General features: G+C 45.1%; 1 protein-coding gene across 8 annotated transcripts in view; it reads right to left on the bottom strand.

The window, feature by feature from the left end:
• The window catches only part of LOC131943511 (DAZ-associated protein 1), a 140621-nt gene that overhangs the window by 104796 nt on the left and 17352 nt on the right, over window positions 1–18473 (bottom strand). For 7 of the 8 annotated variants that reach the window (XM_059303669.1, XM_059303675.1, XM_059303678.1 and 4 more), the window contains exon 1: window positions 12582–12709. The exons of the other annotated variant lie outside the window; for it this stretch is intronic. The gene's annotated coding sequence lies outside the window, so the exon portion shown is untranslated. Of the gene's footprint in view, window positions 1–12581; window positions 12710–18473 lie in introns of those variants that run through there. 8 annotated transcript variants of the gene reach the window in all.

The following is an 18473-nucleotide window of genomic DNA, read 5'->3' as shown; positions in this document are numbered from 1 at the left end:
CAAGTATCGATTCTGTTTCTTTGATATTTCAAATATCGATTCTGTTTCTTTGATTGACTGATGTGTGTGTGTGTGTGTGTGTGTGTGTGTGTGTGTGTGAGTGTGTACTTTGTGAAGCGTGACGTGGGGCTAGAGTCGGATGCTGAGGGAAACTGCTGTTGTGTGTCTTTATGTATGTGTGTGTCTTTATGTATGTGTGTGTCTTTATGTATGTGTGTGTCTTTAAGTGAATAAGAGAGTGTTTGTGTGTGTGTGCTTGTCTGTGGTTGCTTGTGTGTGTGCGCTTGTGTGTGTGTGTGCTTGTGTGTGTGCTTGTGTGTGTGTGTGTGTTTGTGTGTGTATGCTTGTGTGTGTTTGTGTGTGTATGCTTGTGTGTGTGCTTGTGTGTGTACTTGTGTGTGTTTGTGTGTGTATGCTTGTGTGTGTGCTTGTGTGTATGTTTGTGTGTGTGCGCTTGTTTGTGTGTGTATGCTTGTGTGTGTGCTTGTGTGTATGTTTGTGTGTGTGCGCTTGTGTGTGTGCTTGTGTCTGTGTGTGTGCTTCTGTGTGCGTGTGTTTGTGCTTGTGTATGTGTTTGTGTGTGTGTGCTTGTGTGTGTGTGTGTGCTTGTGTCTGTGTATGCGCTTGTTTGTGTGTGTGTGTGCTTGTTTGTGTGAATGTGTGTGTGCTTGTGTGTGTGTGTGTGCTTGTTTGTGTGTGTGTGTGCTTGTGTCTGTGTATGCGCTTGTTTGTGTGTGTGTGTGCTTGTTTGTGTGAATGTGTGTGTGCTTGTGTGTGTGTGTGTGCTTGTGTGTGTGTGTGTGCTTGTGTCTGTGTATGCGCTTGTTTGTGTGTGTGTGTGCTTGTTTGTGTGAATGTGTGTGTGCTTGTGTGTGTGTGTGTGCTTGTGTCTGTGTATGCGCTTGTTTGTGTGTGTGTGTGCTTGTTTGTGTGAATGTGTGTGTGCTTGTGTGTGCTTGTGTGTGTGTGTGTGCTTGTGTGTGTGAATGTGTGTGTGAATGTGTGTGTGCTTGTGTGTGCCGTGTATGCCTGTATTTATGTGAGTAGTTGCAAGTATCAGTTTAAAAGTATCGATACTCTGGACAATATTCGATTCCATCAAACGGAGACACTTGTACGGCGTTGATATCTAGTGCCACATGCGCTGGCGTTGATATCTAGTGCCACATGCGCTGGCGTTGATATCTAGTGCCACATGCGCTGGCGTTGATATCTAGTGCCACATGCCCGTTGATATCTAGTGCCACATGCGCTGTTGTGTCCTGCTGTCATTTTGTGGAAATTTTGTCTAAGAATTTTTTTTAATCTGTCAAATTGTTTGTCTTTCAACTTGTTTGTCTATCAAATTGTTTGTCTGTCAAGATGTTTGTCTGTCAAGATGTTTAGCTCATGTATCCGTGTTAACAGTGAATTGAAGTTACATATATCTGAGTGTAAGCAAACAATTTATTCAGTCACCTTATGTGAGGCAGTTCTAGCATTATGTCCTGAAGCTCTAGCATTATGTCCTGAAGCTCTAGAATTATGTCCTGAAGCTCTAGAATTATGTCCTGAAGCTCTAGCATTATGTCCTGAAGCTCTAACGTTATGTCCTGAAGCTCTAGAATTATGTCCTGAAGCTCTAGCATTATGTCCTGAAGCTCTAGGATTATGTCCTGAAGCTCTAACGTTATGTCCTGAAGCTCTAGAATTATGTCCTGAAGCTCTAGCATTATGTCCTGAAGCTCTAGGATTATGTCCTGAAGCTCTAGCATTATGTCCTGAAGCTCTAGCATTATGTCCTGAAGCTCTAGCGTTATGTCCTGAAGCTCTAGCATTATGTCCTGAAGTTCTAGGATTATGTCCTGAAGCTCTAGCATTATGTCCTGAAGCTCTAGCATTATGTCCTGAAGCTCTAGCATTATGTCCTGAAGTTCTAGCATTATGTCCTGAAGCTCTAGGATTATGTCCTGAAGCTCTAGCATTATGTCCTGAAGCTCTAGCATTATGTCCTGAAGTTCTAGCATTATGTCCTGAAGCTCAAGCGTTATGTCCTGAAGCTCTAGGATTATGTCCTGAAGCTCTAGCGTTATGTCCTGAAGCTCTAGCATTATGTCCTGAAGCTCTAGAAGTATGTCCTGAAGCTCTAGGATTATGTCCTGAAGCTCTAGCATTATGTCCTGAAGTTCTAGCATTATGTCCTGAAGCTCTAGCATTATGTCCTGAAGCTCTAGCATTATGTCCTGAAGCTCTAGCATTATGTCCTGAAGCTCTAGGATTATGTCCTGAACTACGTATTCACTATGTGGGGCTGTGTGTGTATCGTGTGTAGGATGCGTGTGGGTTGTGTGTGGGTTGTGTGGGTCGTGTGTGGGACGTGTGTGGGGTTGTGCGTGCAATGTGTGTGCAAGGTCAGGGTTAGCGTCAAGGTTTATACATGAACGTCCGATCACCTAAGTGACGTCATAAATCAGAATGAGGCAATCGAAAGTTTTCTGTCGATTTTGGATTAAAAACTAAATTAAAATTTTCTTTATGACGTCATCTTTAAAAGAAAGCTGCCGAGGGCTTCAACGAATAGCGTTCATATTTAGCCGGCATTTTTAAAGCCGGCATTTTTAAAGCCGGCATTTTTAAAGCCGGCATTTTTAACGCCGGCTTTTCTTCATGCGTAATTCCTTAATCACGAATCAATAAACATTCTCTATCGTGTTGGAAATCAGAAAAATGGAGTTCTTTCCCATAAACAGACTGGTCTGTTGTTAGTTTTTTTTCCTGTCGTTAGGTCACATTTAGCTGCCGTTAGGTCACATTTAACTGCCGTTAGGTCACATTTAGCTGCCGTTAGGTCACATTTAGCTGCCGTTAGGTCACATTTAGCTGCCGTTAGGTCACATTTAGCTGCCGTTAGGTCACATTTAGCTGCCGTTAGGTCACATTTAGCTGCCGTTAGGTCACATTTAGGGAAGAGATGTTAAGACACATTTTTTTTACTCCCCTCTATCCCCCACCCTCCACTTACCTCACTATAGCACTTACCCCACCCCCACTTACCTCACTATAGCACTTACCCCACCCCCACCCCCACTTACCTCACTATAGCACTTACCCCACCCGCACCGTCACCTACCTCACTCTATTGCACCTAACCCCACCCCCACCCCCACTTACCTCACTATAGCACTTACCCCACCCGCACCGTCACCTACCTCACTCTATTGCACGTACCCCCACCCCCACCCCCACTTACCTCACTATAGCACTTACCCCACCCGCACCGTCACCTACCTCACTCTATTGCACGTACCCCCACCCCCACCCTCCACTTACCTCACTATAGCACTTACCCCACCCCCACCGTCACCTACCTCACTCTATTGCACGTACCCCCACCCCCACCCTCCACTTACCTCACTATAGCACTTACCCCACCCGCACCGTCACCTACCTCACTCTATTGCACCTACCCCCACCCCCACCCCCACTTACCTCACTATAGCACTTACCCCACCCGCACCGTCACCTACCTCACTCTATTGCACCTACCCCCACCCCCACCCTCCACTTACCTCACTATAGCACTTACCCCACCCGCACCGTCACCTACCTCACTCTATTGCACCTACCCCCACCCCCACCCTCCACTTACCTCACTATAGCACTTACCCCACCCGCACCGTCACCTACCTCACTCTATTGCAAGTACCCCCACCCCCACCCCCACTTACCTCACTATAGCACTTACCCCACCCGCACCGTCACCTACCTCACTCTATTGCACCTACCCCCACCCACACTTACCTCACTATAGCATCTACTCATAATGATTCGCTAAAGCTTCCAAGCTTTTAGAAAATTAATTAACAGCAGAAAAGAAATGTAATGATTTATTGTAATTAAATTGATCCGTAGCGATTGTGTCGGTCTAACTGAGCACCACCAAAACCTACCCGAGCACCACTAAAACCTACCCGAGCACCACCAAAACCTACCCGAGCACCACCAAAACCTACCCGAGCACCACCAAAACCTACCCGAGCACCACCAAAACCTACCCGAGCACCACCAAAACCTACCCGAGCACCGGTAAAAACCTACCCGAGCACCGGTAAAAACCTACCCGAGCACCGGTAAAAACCTACCCGAGCACCGGTAAAAACCTACCCGAGCACCGGTAAAAACCTACCCGAGCACCACCAAAACCTACCCGAGCACCACTAAAACCTACCCGAGCACCGGTAAAAACCTACCCGAGCACCACCAAAACCTACCCGAGCACCACCAAAACCTACCCGAGCACCGGTAAAAACCTACCCGAGCACCACCAAAACCTACCCGAGCACCACCAAAACCTACCCGAGCACCGGTAAAAACCTACCCGAGCACCGGTAAAAACCTACCCGAGCACCGGTAAAAACCTACCCGAGCACCACCAAAACCTACACGAGCACCACCAAAACCTACCCGAGCACCGGTAAAAACCTACCCGAGCACCACCAAAACCTACCCGAGCACCACCAAAACCTACCCGAGCACCACTAAAACCTACCCGAGCACCACCAAAACCTACCCGAGCACCACTAAAACCTACCCGAGCACCACCAAAACCTACCCGAGCACCGGTAAAAACCTACCCGAGCACCACTAAAACCTACCCGAGCACCACCAAAACCTACCCGAGCACCGGTAAAAACCTACCCGAGCACCACCAAAACCTACCCGAGCACCACTAAAACCTACCCGAGCACCACCAAAACCTACCCGAGCACCGGTAAAAACCTACCCGAGCACCACCAAAACCTACCCGAGCACCACTAAAACCTACCCGAGCACCACTAAAACCTACCCGAGCACCACCAAAACCTACCCGAGCACCGGTAAAAACCTACCCGAGCACCACTAAAACAGACACGAGCACCACCAAAACCTACCCGAGCACCACCAAAACCTACCCGAGCACCACCAAAACCTACCCGAGCACCACTAAAACCTACCCGAGCACCGGTAAAAACCTACCCGAGCACCACCAAAACCTACCCGAGCACCACCAAAACCTACCCGAGCACCATCAAAACCTACCCGAGCACCACCAAAACCTACCCGAGCACCGGTAAAAACCTACCCGAGCACCACTAAAACCTACCCGAGCACCGGTAAAAACCTACCCGAGCACCACCAAAACCTACCCGAGCACCACCAAAACCTACCCGAGCACCACCAAAACCTACCCGAGCACCACCAAAACCTACCCGAGCACCGGTAAAAACCTACCCGAGCACCACCAAAACCTACCCGAGCACCACTAAAACCTACCCGAGCACCACCAAAAACTACCCGAGCACCGGTAAAAACCTACCCGAGCACCACTAAAACCTACCCGAGCACCACTAAAACCTACCCGAGCACCGGTAAAAACCTACCCGAGCACCACCAAAACCTACCCGAGCACCACCAAAACCTACCCGAGCACCACCAAAACCTACCCGAGCACCACCAAAACCTACCCGAGCACCACCAAAACCTACCCGAGCACCGGTAAAAACCTACCCGAGCACCACTAAAACCTACCCGAGCACCACTAAAACCTACCCGAGCACCGGTAAAAACCTACCCGAGCACCACCAAAACCTACCCGAGCACCACTTAAACCTACCCGAGCACCACTAAAACCTACCCGAGCACCACCAAAACCTACCCGAGCACCACTAAAACCTACCCGAGCACCACTAAAACCTACCCGAGCACCGGTAAAAACCTACCCGAGCACCGGTAAAAACCTACCCGAGCACCACCAAAACCTACCCGAGCACCACCAAAACCTACCCGAGCACCACCAAAACCTACCCGAGCACCAGTAAAACCTACCCGAGCACCAGTAAAACCTACCCGAGCACCACCAAAACCTACCCGAGCACCACCAAAACCTACCCGAGCACCACCAAAACCTACCCGAGCACCACCAAAACCTACCCGAGCACCACCAAAACCTACCCGATCACCACCAAAACCTACCCGAGCACCACTAAAACCTACCCGAGCACCACCAAAACCTACCCGAGCACCACCAAAACCTACCCGAGCACCACCAAAACCTACCCGAGCACCGGTAAAAACCTACCCGAGCACCACTAAAACCTACCCGAGCACCACTAAAACCTACCCGAGCACCACTAAAACCTACCCGAGCACCACCAAAACCTACCCGAGCACCGGTAAAAACCTACCCGAGCACCACTAAAACCTACCCGAGCACCACTTAAACCTACCCGAGCACCACTAAAACCTACCCGAGCACCACCAAAACCTACCCGAGCACCACTAAAACCTACCCGAGCACCGGTAAAAACCTACCCGAGCACCGGTAAAAACCTACCCGACCACCACTAAAACCTACCCGAGCACCACCAAAACCTACCCGAGCACCGGTAAAAACCTACCCGAGCACCCGTAAAAACCTACCCGAGCACCACCAAAACCTACCCGAGCACCACTAAAACCTACCCGAGCACCGGTAAAAACCTACCCGAGCACCACCAAAACCTACCCGAGCACCACCAAAACCTACCCGAGCACCGGTAAAAACCTACCCGAGCACCACCAAAACCTACCCGAGCACCACTAAAACCTACCCGAGCACCACTAAAACCTACCCGAGCACCGGTAAAAACCTACCCGAGCACCACTAAAACCTACCCGAGCACCACCAAAACCTACCCGAGCACCGGTAAAAACCTACCCGAGCACCACCAAAACCTACCCGAGCACCACCAAAACCTACCCGAGCACCACCAAAACCTACCCGAGCACCACTAAAACCTACCCGAGCACCACTAAAACCTACCCGAGCACCGGTAAAAACCTACCCGAGCACCACTAAAACCTACCCGAGCACCACCAAAACCTACCCGAGCACCACCAAAACCTACCCGAGCACCACCAAAACCTACCCGAGCACCACCAAAACCTACCCGAGTACCGGTAAAAACCTACCCGAGCACCACTAAAACCTACCCGAGCACCACTAAAACCTACCCGAGCACCACCAAAACCTACCCGAGCACCACTAAAACCTACCCGAGTACCGGTAAAAACCTACCCGAGCACCGGTAAAAACCTACCCGAGCACCACCAAAACCTACCCGAGCACCACCAAAACCTACCCGAGCACCACCAAAACCTACCCGAGCACCGGTAAAAACCTACCCGAGTACCACCAAAACCTACCCGAGCACCACCAAAACCTACCCGAGCACCACCAAAACCTACCCGAGCACCACTAAAACCTACCCGAGCACCACTAAAACCTACCCGAGCACCGGTAAAAACCTACCCGAGCACCACTAAAACCTACCCGAGCACCACCAAAACCTACCCGAGCACCACCAAAACCTACCCGAGCACCACCAAAACCTACCCGAGCACCACCAAAACCTACCCGAGTACCGGTAAAAACCTACCCGAGCACCACTAAAACCTACCCGAGCACCACTAAAACCTACCCGAGCACCACCAAAACCTACCCGAGCACCACTAAAACCTACCCGAGTACCGGTAAAAACCTACCCGAGCACCGGTAAAAACCTACCCGAGCACCACTAAAACCTACCCGAGCACCACCAAAACCTACCCGAGCACCGGTAAAAACCTACCTGAGCACCAGTAAAAACCTACCCGAGCACCGGTAAAAACCTACCCGAGCACCACTAAAACCTACCCGAGCACCACCAAAACCTACCCGAGCACCACTAAAACCTACCCGAGCACCACTAAAACCTACCCGAGCACCACTAAAACCTACCCGAGCACCGGTAAAAACCTACCCGAGCACCACCAAAACCTACCCGAGCACCACTAAAACCTACCCGAGCACCACTAAAACCTACCCGAGCACCACCAAAACCTACCCGAGCACCGGTAAAAACCTACCCGAGCACCGGTAAAAACCTACCCGAGCACCACCAAAACCTACCCGAGCACCACCAAAACCTACCCGAGCACCACCAAAACCTACCCGAGCACCACCAAAACCTACCCGAGCACCGGTAAAAACCTACCCGAGCACCACTAAAACCTACCCGAGCACCACCAAAACCTACCCGAGCACCGGTAAAAACCTACCCGAGCACCACCAAAACCTACCCGAGCACCACTAAAACCTACCCGAGCACCACCAAAACCTACCCGAGCACCACCAAAACCTACCCGAGCACCACCAAAACCTACCCGAGCACCACCAAAACCTACCCGAGCACCACTAAAACCTACCCGAGCACCACTAAAACCTACCCGAGCACCACTAAAACCTACCCGAGCACCACCAAAACCTACCCGAGCACCACCAAAACCTACCCGAGCACCACCAAAACCTACCCGAGCACCGGTAAAAACCTACCCGAGCACCACCAAAACCTACCCGAGCACCACCAAAACCTACCCGAGCACCACCAAAACCTACCCGAGCACCACTAAAACCTACCCGAGCACCACCAAAACCTACCCGAGCACCACCAAAACCTACCCGAGCACCGGTAAAAACCTACCCGAGCACCACCAAAACCTACCCGAGCACCGGTAAAAACGTACCCGAGCACCGGTAAAAACCTACCCGAGCACCACCAAAACCTACCCGAGCACCACCAAAACCTACCCGAGCACCACCAAAACCTACCCGAGCACCGGTAAAAACCTACCCGAGCACCACCAAAACCTACCCGAGCACCACCAAAACCTACCCGAGCACCGGTAAAAACCTACCCGAGCACCACCAAAACCTACCCGAGCACCGGTAAAAACCTACCCGAGCACCACCAAAACCTACCCGAGCACCGGAAAAAAAACCTACCCGAGCACCACCAAAACCTACCCGAGCACCGGTAAAAACCTACCTAACACCTGTATGTGGCAGATTGGATTAGTGGCGCCACATGAAATCTGATGCTTATAGCATCCTGGGGCGGGGCGAGGTCTTGTGTAGGGTGGGGGCGGGGTCTTGTGTAGGGTGGGGGCGGGGTCTTGTGTAGGGTGGGGGCGGGGTGTTGTGTAGGGTGGGGGCGGGGTGTTGTGTAGGGCGGGGCGAGGTCTTGTGTAGGCTGGGGGCGGGGTGTTGTTAAGCTTCTATGATGGGGGAGGGGGGGGGAGTCAGGATATATCATAGGCTTTGATGGGGGGAGGGGGCCGTAGCGACTTTTGCAGCGTTTAGTCATCTGCCCAAGTTCTCTGCCCAGATACTGGTGTCAGGCATATGCCCGACCGCCTAACATAGCTGTTAGGGAATGGCTTAAAGCTAGGATTAGGGATGTGGGTGTGGTTTTGGGTTGTGGGTGTGGTATTGGGTTGTGGGTTTGGTATTGGGTTGTAGAGTGGGATTTTGGATTGTCGGTGGGATATTGGAGTGTGGGTTGGGATATTGGAGTGTGGGGTGGGATATTGGAGTGTGGGGTGGGATATTGGAGTGTGGGGTGGGATATTGGAGTGTGGGGTGGGATATTGGAGTGTGGGGTGGGATATTGGATGGGATATTGGAGTGTGGGGTGGGATATTGGAGTGTGGGGTGGGATATTGGAGTGTGGGTGTGGTATTGGGTTGTAGAGTGGGATTTTGGATTGTCGGTGGGATATTGGAGTGTTGGGTGGGATATTGCAGTGTGGGGTGGGATATTGGAGTGTGGTGTGGGATATTGGAGTGTGGGGTGGGATATTGGAGTGTGGTTAGTTGTGTTCTACCGTCGTAAAAGAATAAGCAACCTTTTGATTAAATTGTGTGTACTCATCTAATGCTAGGCGCACGTGCAGAAGGTTTTATGACCAGCGAGTTATTCTTTATTTATTGGAGGCTGCGCCATAAAAGCACATCTAAATTATTCATGCAAGGAGGACAAAACATATTTTATTTTAATTCATTATGCGTGAGTCATATGTCATTTACACTTAACAGCTTGCGTTTGAGTGGTTTAATTGGGTGTGCGGTTGTGTGGTGGTGTGGTGGTGTGGTGGTAGTGTGGGTCTGTGTTGTCGTTGATGTGTCTGTTTGTAAGTTTGTGTGGTTGTGTGGCTAAGTTGTTGTGTGGTTGTGTGGAAACCCCGTTAAGACTTAGCTATTACGTCACAAACATACAACAAAACTGTCACAAACATACAACAAAACTGTCACAAACATACAAGAAAACTGTCACAAACATACAACAAATCTGTCACAAACTTACAACAAAACTGTCACAAACATACAACAAAACGGTCACAAACTAGAACTAAATCAACCGAATCCACCTAATCCTAACCCTTATCTGTATCCCGTTTGGGATGAGGCTAGGATAACAATTGAAAGATCATCCTCATAACCTTTAGACCAGTCTCATGACCCGATCAACAGAATATTCATCAAGTTTTTTTTTTTTTTTTACTTTCAATGATGCTAATGACAAGCATAATTTACATACTTAACATAATTTCCATAACTTATTGGTATAGGCCTGCTAGTGGTATAGGCCTGCTAGTGGTATAAGCCTGCTAGTGGTATAGGCCTGCTAGTGGTATAGGCCTGCTAGTGGTATAGGCCTGCTAGTGGTATAGGCCTGCTAGTGGTATAGGCCTGCTAGTGGTATAAGCCTGCTAGTGGTATAGGCCTGCTAGTGGTATAAGCCTGCTAGTGGTATAGGCCTGCTAGTGGTATAAGCCTGCTAGTGGTATAAGCCTGCTAGTGGTATAAGCCTGCTAGTGGTATAGGCCTGCTAGTGGTATAGGCCTGCTAGTGGTATAGGCCTGCTAGTGGTATAGGCCTGCTAGTGGTATAGGCCTGCTAGTGGTATAAGCCTGCTAGTGGTATAGGCCTGCTAGTGGTATAGGCCTGCTAGTGGTATAAGCCTGCTAGTGGTATAGGCCTGCTAGTGGTATACTATCAAATCTTTGCTTAACGGACTCGATTAAAACAATCAATTTTAGTTGGTATACAAAGTTTAATTAGACAAAATTTAGTTTGACAAAGTTTAATTAGACAAAATTTAGTTTGACAAAGTTTAATTAGACAAAATTTAGTTTGACAAAGTTTAGTTTGACAAAGTTTAGTTAGACAAAAGTTTAATTAGACAAAGTTTAGTTTGACAAAGTTTAGTTTGACAAAGTTTAGTTAGACAAAAGTTTAATTAGACAAAGTTTAGTTTGACAAAGTTTAGTTAGACAAAAGTTTAATTAGACAAAGTTTAGTTTGACAAAGTTTCGTTAGACAAAGTTTAGTTTGACAAAGTTTAGTTTGACAAAGTTTAGTAAGACAAAAGTTTCGTTAGACAAAGTTTAGTTTGACAAAGTTTAGTTTGACATAGTTTAGTAAGACAAAAGTTTCGTTAGACAAAGTTTAATTAGACAAAAGTTTCGTTAGACAAAGTTTCGTTAGACAAAAGTTTAGTTAGACAAAGTTTAGTTTGACAAAGTTTCGTTAGACAAAGTTTAGTTAGACAAAGTTTAGTTTGACAAAGTTTCGTTAGACAAAGTTTAGTTTGACAAAGTTTAGTTTGACAAAGTTTAGTTTGACAAAGTTTAGTTTGACAAAGTTTAGTTTGACAAAGTTTAGTTTGACAAAGTTTCGTTAGACAAAAGTTTAGTTAGACAAAGTTTAGTTTGACAAAGTTTAGTTTGACAAAAGTTTAATTAGACAAAGTTTAGTTTGACAAAGTTTAGTTAGACAAAAGTTTAATTAGACAAAGTTTAGTTTGACAAAGTTTCGTTAGACAAAAGTTTAGTTAGACAAAAGTTTAATTAGACAAAGTTTAGTTTGACAAAGTTTAGTTTGACAAAGTTTAGTTTGACAAAGTTTAGTTTGACAAAGTTTAGTTAGACAAAGTTTTAGACAAAATCTCTAAACACTAAAAAAAGGTTAGGTTTGGTGTCGGGGTTTAGTGGCGGATTAGAGGTGGATTACAGGTGGATTAGAGGTGGATTAGAGGTGGATTAAAGGTGGATTCGTTTGTATGTTGTGGGTGTGTGTGTGTTGAGGGTGGGGTTCGGTGGGTAGGTGAAAAGTTGAAATTGTCACGAGGTGTGGTAACGTCAGTAATTGATGCTCCGTTAAGAGATTACTATTTGACAGTAGATATTTTATTGACCAACAAGTTCAGAGATATTTTAAAAAGACTCTACTTGAATAGTTAATGTTTGTAGCTTGATAGGTGGTAAATTAAATGAATTAAAATGGATCATAGTTTATAATTACGTTGAAAAAATAAAATGACGTACAAGTTGAAGTTCATTTTTTAAAAGACCTAAAGTTGTAACATGGATTATTTTCTTAAATAACAGAATTATAATACAACTAACAATAAAATGATCATTTGTATTTTTTAAATTACGATGTTGTACATCAGCTCTGTACATCAAATGTGTACATCTAACACTGCAATGTTGCCCAACAGTAAATGTCCTGCCCACAGTAACTGTCCTGCCCTCAGTAAATGTCCTGCCCTCAGTAAATGTCCTGCCCTCAGTAAATGTCCTGCCCTCAGTAAATGTCCTGCCCTCAGTAAATGTCCTGCACTCAGTAAATGTCCTGCACTCAGTAAATGTCCTGCCCAAACTATGAAACAAAACAAAATAAAAACAAAAATTCGAACTTACTTAAAATGTGGAAGGTCCAAAAGACGAATGTGTATAATCCTAATCCTAATCCTAATCTGTTTATTCCAACAGAGAGAAGCGAACAATCGACGAGTGAGGCAACGAGCAACTCCGCCAGTTATCTGGTCCACGCTGCCACTCACCACGCACCACGCACCACGCACACGCTGTCAGCGCGCGCCTCGCCATGCGCGGGCGTTGGTTCACGCTAACAACGTGGGGGTGGGGGGGGGGGGGGGAGGGGGGCAAGTGTGTGTGTGTGGGGGGGGGGGGGGGGGGGTGAGGGGTGCTTTGGTTAGAGCCCCAATGTTTGAATCAAGCGGGGTTGGATGGGGGACAATAACCAACTATACATACATAGACGACCTATGATATATATACACCGGAATTATAGGTCTATGTATTTTTTTAATGTTATACTTGATTGGGAAAAATATTTTACAAAAAAGTTATTTGTCAAAACGCAATATGCTTTATTACACGTTGAACGATTTTAGTGACAAAGGAAAGAAATAACTAAATAGTTGAAAAATCCGACACATTTAAAATAACGTAGACAACCAATACCTATTAGAAAAATTAAAATTAAATGATATACATTATAAGTCAACACAACACTATATAAATGCACACGCTGATTAAGAGGCTAAAAATTAAGAGACTAAAAATTAAGAGACTTAAATGATTTCGTTAAAAACCCGGCTGTTCAATGGTAGTTATGTTGTTTTTGTCTTTTAAAAACACCTATTTCGGCTGAGCATGGGACTAACCACACTATACCGTCATTTGCTTAGAACACAGAAACAGGTGAATTCTACTACCCTGACCCATATATATATATATATATATATATATATATATATATATATATATATATATATATATATATATATATATATATATATAAAAGAGGTGAACTCTACTACCATGCCCCATATATATATATATATATATATATATATATATATATATATATATATATATATATATGGGGGTGTGGGGGTTATATATATATATATATATATATATATATTGACATTTATAGATCATATTTTCACTACCTAACTGAAGCAATACTAAAGTTATTGTGTTCCCAAGGATATAAAGTATTCGTTTAACGGAAATAGTTAAAAGTTTGAGCGGTACCTTCGCATACATAAAACCGGAAAAGGAGGAAGTACTACTTCCGGGTACCAGAAATCGCTCAAACGTTGAAATGAAAGTACAAATTTGATTTAATACCTAAATATGAAATTTGGTCAACCTAGCTGAAATGGTACTCAAGTTCACATACACACATACACACAGACACACAGCCACACAGAAGCACAGCCACACAGATACATAGACACAAGACACAAGACACACATACACACGTACACACACACAAACAAACATACACATAGATACACATACACACATACACACATACACACAGACACACAGACATATAGACACACATACATACATATACACAGACACACAGACATATGTACAACGTCAAACTTTGTCTTGCTTGCGATTGTTGGCACCATGACATGCATCCTTTATATTCCTTATAGGATACAGTAGGAAGGTTTTAAAACGGTGAAAACTATAAACAAAAAATTAAATTATTTAGCACGATTACAATACTTCCTCACTAATCTGTATGATAGAAAGTAAAAAGCACGGAAACAAACTTCTAGATTTCTATAGCCCAATTACAATCAATAGCCCAATTACAATCAATAACCCAATTACAATCAATAGCCCAATTACAATCAATATTCCAATTACAATCAATAGCCCAATTACAATCAATAGCCCAATTACAATCAATAGCCCAATTACAATCAATAGCCCAATTACAATCAATAGCCCAATTACAATCAATAGCCCAGTTACAATCAATAGCCCAATTACAATCAATAGCCCAGTTACAATCAATAGCCCAATTACAATCAATAGCCCAATTACAATCAATAGCCCAATTACAATCAATAGCCCAATTACAATCAATAGCCCAATTACAATCAATAGCCCAATTACAATCAATAGTCCAATTACAATCAATAGCCCAATTACAATCAATAGCCCTATTACAATCAATAGCCCAATTACAATCAATAGCCCAATTACAATCAATAGCCCAATTACAATCAATAGCCCAATTACAATCAATAGCCCAATTACAATCAATAGCCCAATTACAATCAATAGCCCAATTACAATCAATAGCCCAATTACAATCAATAGCCCAATTACAATCAATAGCCCAATTACAATCAATAGCCCAATTACAATCAATAGCCCAATTACAATTAATAGCCCAATTACAATCCAAGTGCCATTTACGTTCAGTTATGTCACAAAATGATGCGAGCAGAGTTTCTTCCAGGCATCTCTTCCGCCCCCCCCCCCCCCCAAGAAAGTGAATGGGACGGTAGACATGTTTTTTTGGGGGGTGGGGGTGGGGGTGGGTGGGGGGTGGGGGTGGGGGTGGGGGTGGTGTGTGTGGGGGTGGGGTGGGTTGGTTTTAGTTTAGAGAAAAGAGACAGCACTATCAACCTAGCGCCCGGTGTATCCTTCCTCAACGGGCCATTTTTCTCGTATATATATATATATATACAATCCGATGTCTGTAAGAAACTGGTTAGAGTTATGATCAGAAGAAACAAAAATGTGTGTGTGTGAGGGGGGGGGGGATTGGGTGGGGGTAAGCATGCACCATTTATAGGAGCATAGCCTAACCTTATAATTGTGTAGATAATTGCATCTCCTGCCCCTCCCTCCTCCATGATGGCAGGCAGAAATAATCAGGTGTGCACTACTCCCCCCCCCCTCATACAGTACTCTCTAATCTACAACAACAAGCCGCGGATGTTCCAATAAAATAAAGACTTATAATTGCTGCTACTTTTATCAAATCTTTAGCGTCTTTAACGTTGCTAAGCAACCATGTGAGCATTGGTGACGTCATTAACACACAGGTACGCTGTAATCGATTTCTTCTTTGTCTGACGATTTTACAAGCATCGACCTCTAATATTATAAAACAATTTTAAAAAAAAATTCTACCACCGCTTGTTGTTACAAAATGCCCCAGATTTGTTATTTAGAACGGCCGTCTTAACTGTTACTCTCATTCGACTATATTCATAGTGCTATATTTAAACTGTTACTCTCATTCTACTACATTCATAGTGCTACATTTTAACTGTTACTCTCATTCGACTATATTCATAGTGCTACATTTTAACTGTTACTCTCATTCGACTATCTTTATATTGCGGTGTTCCTTCTACTACAAGAATGTAAGATTATAAATGTAGCATAATGAATCCAGCACAAGTTTCTTTAAATAACCAAACAACTATTCTGTTTGTCCAAAGTCTCACGTGTATCGATTAACACAACTATCGATTCTTGCCACAAGTATCGATTCGTAATTTGCGCGAATCACAATCTCGTTTTAAAGGTGACCAACATAAGGTGACCAACTAAAGGTGACCAGCTAGAAGTGACCAGCTAGAAGTGACCAGGTAAAGGTGACCAGCTAAAGGTGAGCAGCTAAAGGTGAGCAGCTAAAGGTGAGCAGCTAAAGGTGACCAGCTAAAGGTGACCAGCTAAAGGTGAGCAGCTAAAGGTGACCAGCTAAAGGTGACCAACTAAAGGTGAGCAGCTAAAGGTGACCAGCTAAAGGTGAGCAGCTAAAGGTGACCAGCTAAAGGTGAGCAGCTAAAGGTGACCAGCTAAAGGTGACCAGCTAAAGGTGAGCAGCTAGAAATGACCAGCTAAAGGTAACCAGCTAAAGGTAACCAGCTAAAGGTGACCAACTAAAGGTGAGCAGCTAAAGGTGACCAGCTAAAGGTGAGCAGCTAAAGGTGACCAGCTAAAGGTGACCAGCTAAAGGTGAGCAGCTAGAAATGACCAGCTAAAGGTAACCAGCTAAAGGTGACCAACTAAAGGTGAGCAGCTAAAGGTGAGCAGCTAAAGGTGACCAGCTAAAGGTGACCAGCTAAAGGTGAGCAGCTAAAGGTGACCAGCTAAAGGTGACCAACTAAAGGTGAGCAGCTAAAGGTGACCAGCTAAAGGTGAGCAGCTAAAGGTGACCAGCTAAAGGTGAGCAGCTAAAGGTGAGCAGCTCGAAATGACCAGCTAAAGGTAACCAGCTAAAGGTAACCAGCTAAAGGTGACCAACTAAAGGTGAGCAGCTAAAGGTGACCAGCTAAAGGTGAGCAGCTAAAGGTGACCAGCTAAAGGTGACCAGCTAAAGGTGACCAGCTAGAAATGACCAGCTAAAGGTGAGCAGCTAAAGGTGACCAGCTAAAGGTGAGCAGCTAAAGGTGACCAGCTAAAGGTGAGCAGCTAAAGGTGAGCAGCTAAAGGTGAGCAGCTAAATGTGAGCAGCTAAAGGTGACCAGCTAAATGTGAGCAGCTAGAAGTTACCAGCTAGCAGTGACCAGCTAGAAGTTACCAGCTAGCAGTGACCAGCTAGAAGTGACCAATTGAAGATGAGCAGCTAAAAGTGACCAACTGAAGATGAAGTTGAAGAAGTATTGTGTTGCTGGCTAGAAAATCTAGCCTTTAAAAAAGAAAGAAATCGATGTTTTCAATCCATACCTTCCTCTCACCTGGGGCCGTCAGATGCAGGTAATTGGCTAAGAAAAAGATAATAGTGGATAATAAGGTCTGAATTATCGATTCCAGCGTAGGATAACTTTATGGCAGCAACTTATCTACGAGTATTGATTGATGGTGCTGATGTTGTTTGATGATGCTGATGTTGTTTGTTGGTGCTGATATTGTTTCTACTAGATGATGGTGCTGATGTCGTTTGATGGTGCTGATGTTGTTTGATGATGCTGATGTTGTGTGATGGTGCTGATGTTGTTTGATGGTGTTGATGTTGTTTGATGGTGCTGATGTTGTTTGATGGTGCTGATGTTGTTTGATGTTGCTGATGTTGTTGGATGGTGCTGATGATGTTTGATGGTGCTGATGTTGTTTGATGGTGCTGATGTTGTTTGATAGTGCTGATGTTGTTCCTACTAGATGATGTTGCTGGTGTTGTTTGATGGTGTTGATGTTGTTTGATGATGCTGATGTTGTTTGATGTTGCTGATGTTGTTTGATGTTGCTGATGTTGTTTGATGGTGCTGATGTTTTGATGGTGCTGATGTTGTTTGATGGTGCTGATGTTGTTTGATGGTGCTGATGTTCCTACTAGATGATGGTACTGATGTTGTTTGATGGTGCTGATGTTGTTTGATGTTGCTGATGTTATTTGATGGTGATGATGTTGTTTGATGGTGCTGATGTTTTGATGGTGCTGATGTTGTTTGATGGTGTTGATGTTGTTTGATGGTGCTGATGTTGTTTGATGGTGCTGATGTTGTTTGATGGTGCTGATGTTCTTTGATGGTGCTGATGATGTTTGATGGTGCTGATGTTTGATGGTGCTGATGTTGTTTGATGGTGCTGATTTTGTTTGATGGTGCTGATGTTGTTTGATGGTGCTGATGTTGTTCCTACTAGATGATGATGCTGATGTTGTTTGATGGTGCTGATGTTTGATGGTGCCGATGTTGTTTGATGGTGCTGAAGTTTTTTGATGGTGCTGAGTTTGTTTGATGGTGCTGATGTTGTTTGATGGTGCTGATGTTGTTTGATGGTGTTGATGTTGTTTGATGGTGCTGATGTTGTTTGATGGTGCTGATGTTGTTTGATGGTGCTGATGTTGTTAGATGGTGCTTATGATGTTTGATGGTGCTGATGTTTGATGGTGCTGATGTTGTTTGATGGTGCTGATGTTGTTTGATGGTGCTGATGTTGTTCCTACTAGATGATGTTGCTGGTGTTGTTTGATGGTGCTGATGTTGTTTGATGATGCTGATGTTGTTTAATGGT

Source organism: Physella acuta, unplaced genomic scaffold (genome assembly GCF_028476545.2).
Source record: "Physella acuta isolate Inbredline_101_S28 unplaced genomic scaffold, ASM2847654v3 ptg000457l, whole genome shotgun sequence".
Lineage (NCBI taxonomy): Eukaryota > Metazoa > Mollusca > Gastropoda > Physidae > Physella > Physella acuta.
The sequence above is the reverse complement of the archived record's forward strand: the minus strand, read 5'-3'. Positions and strand labels throughout refer to the sequence as shown.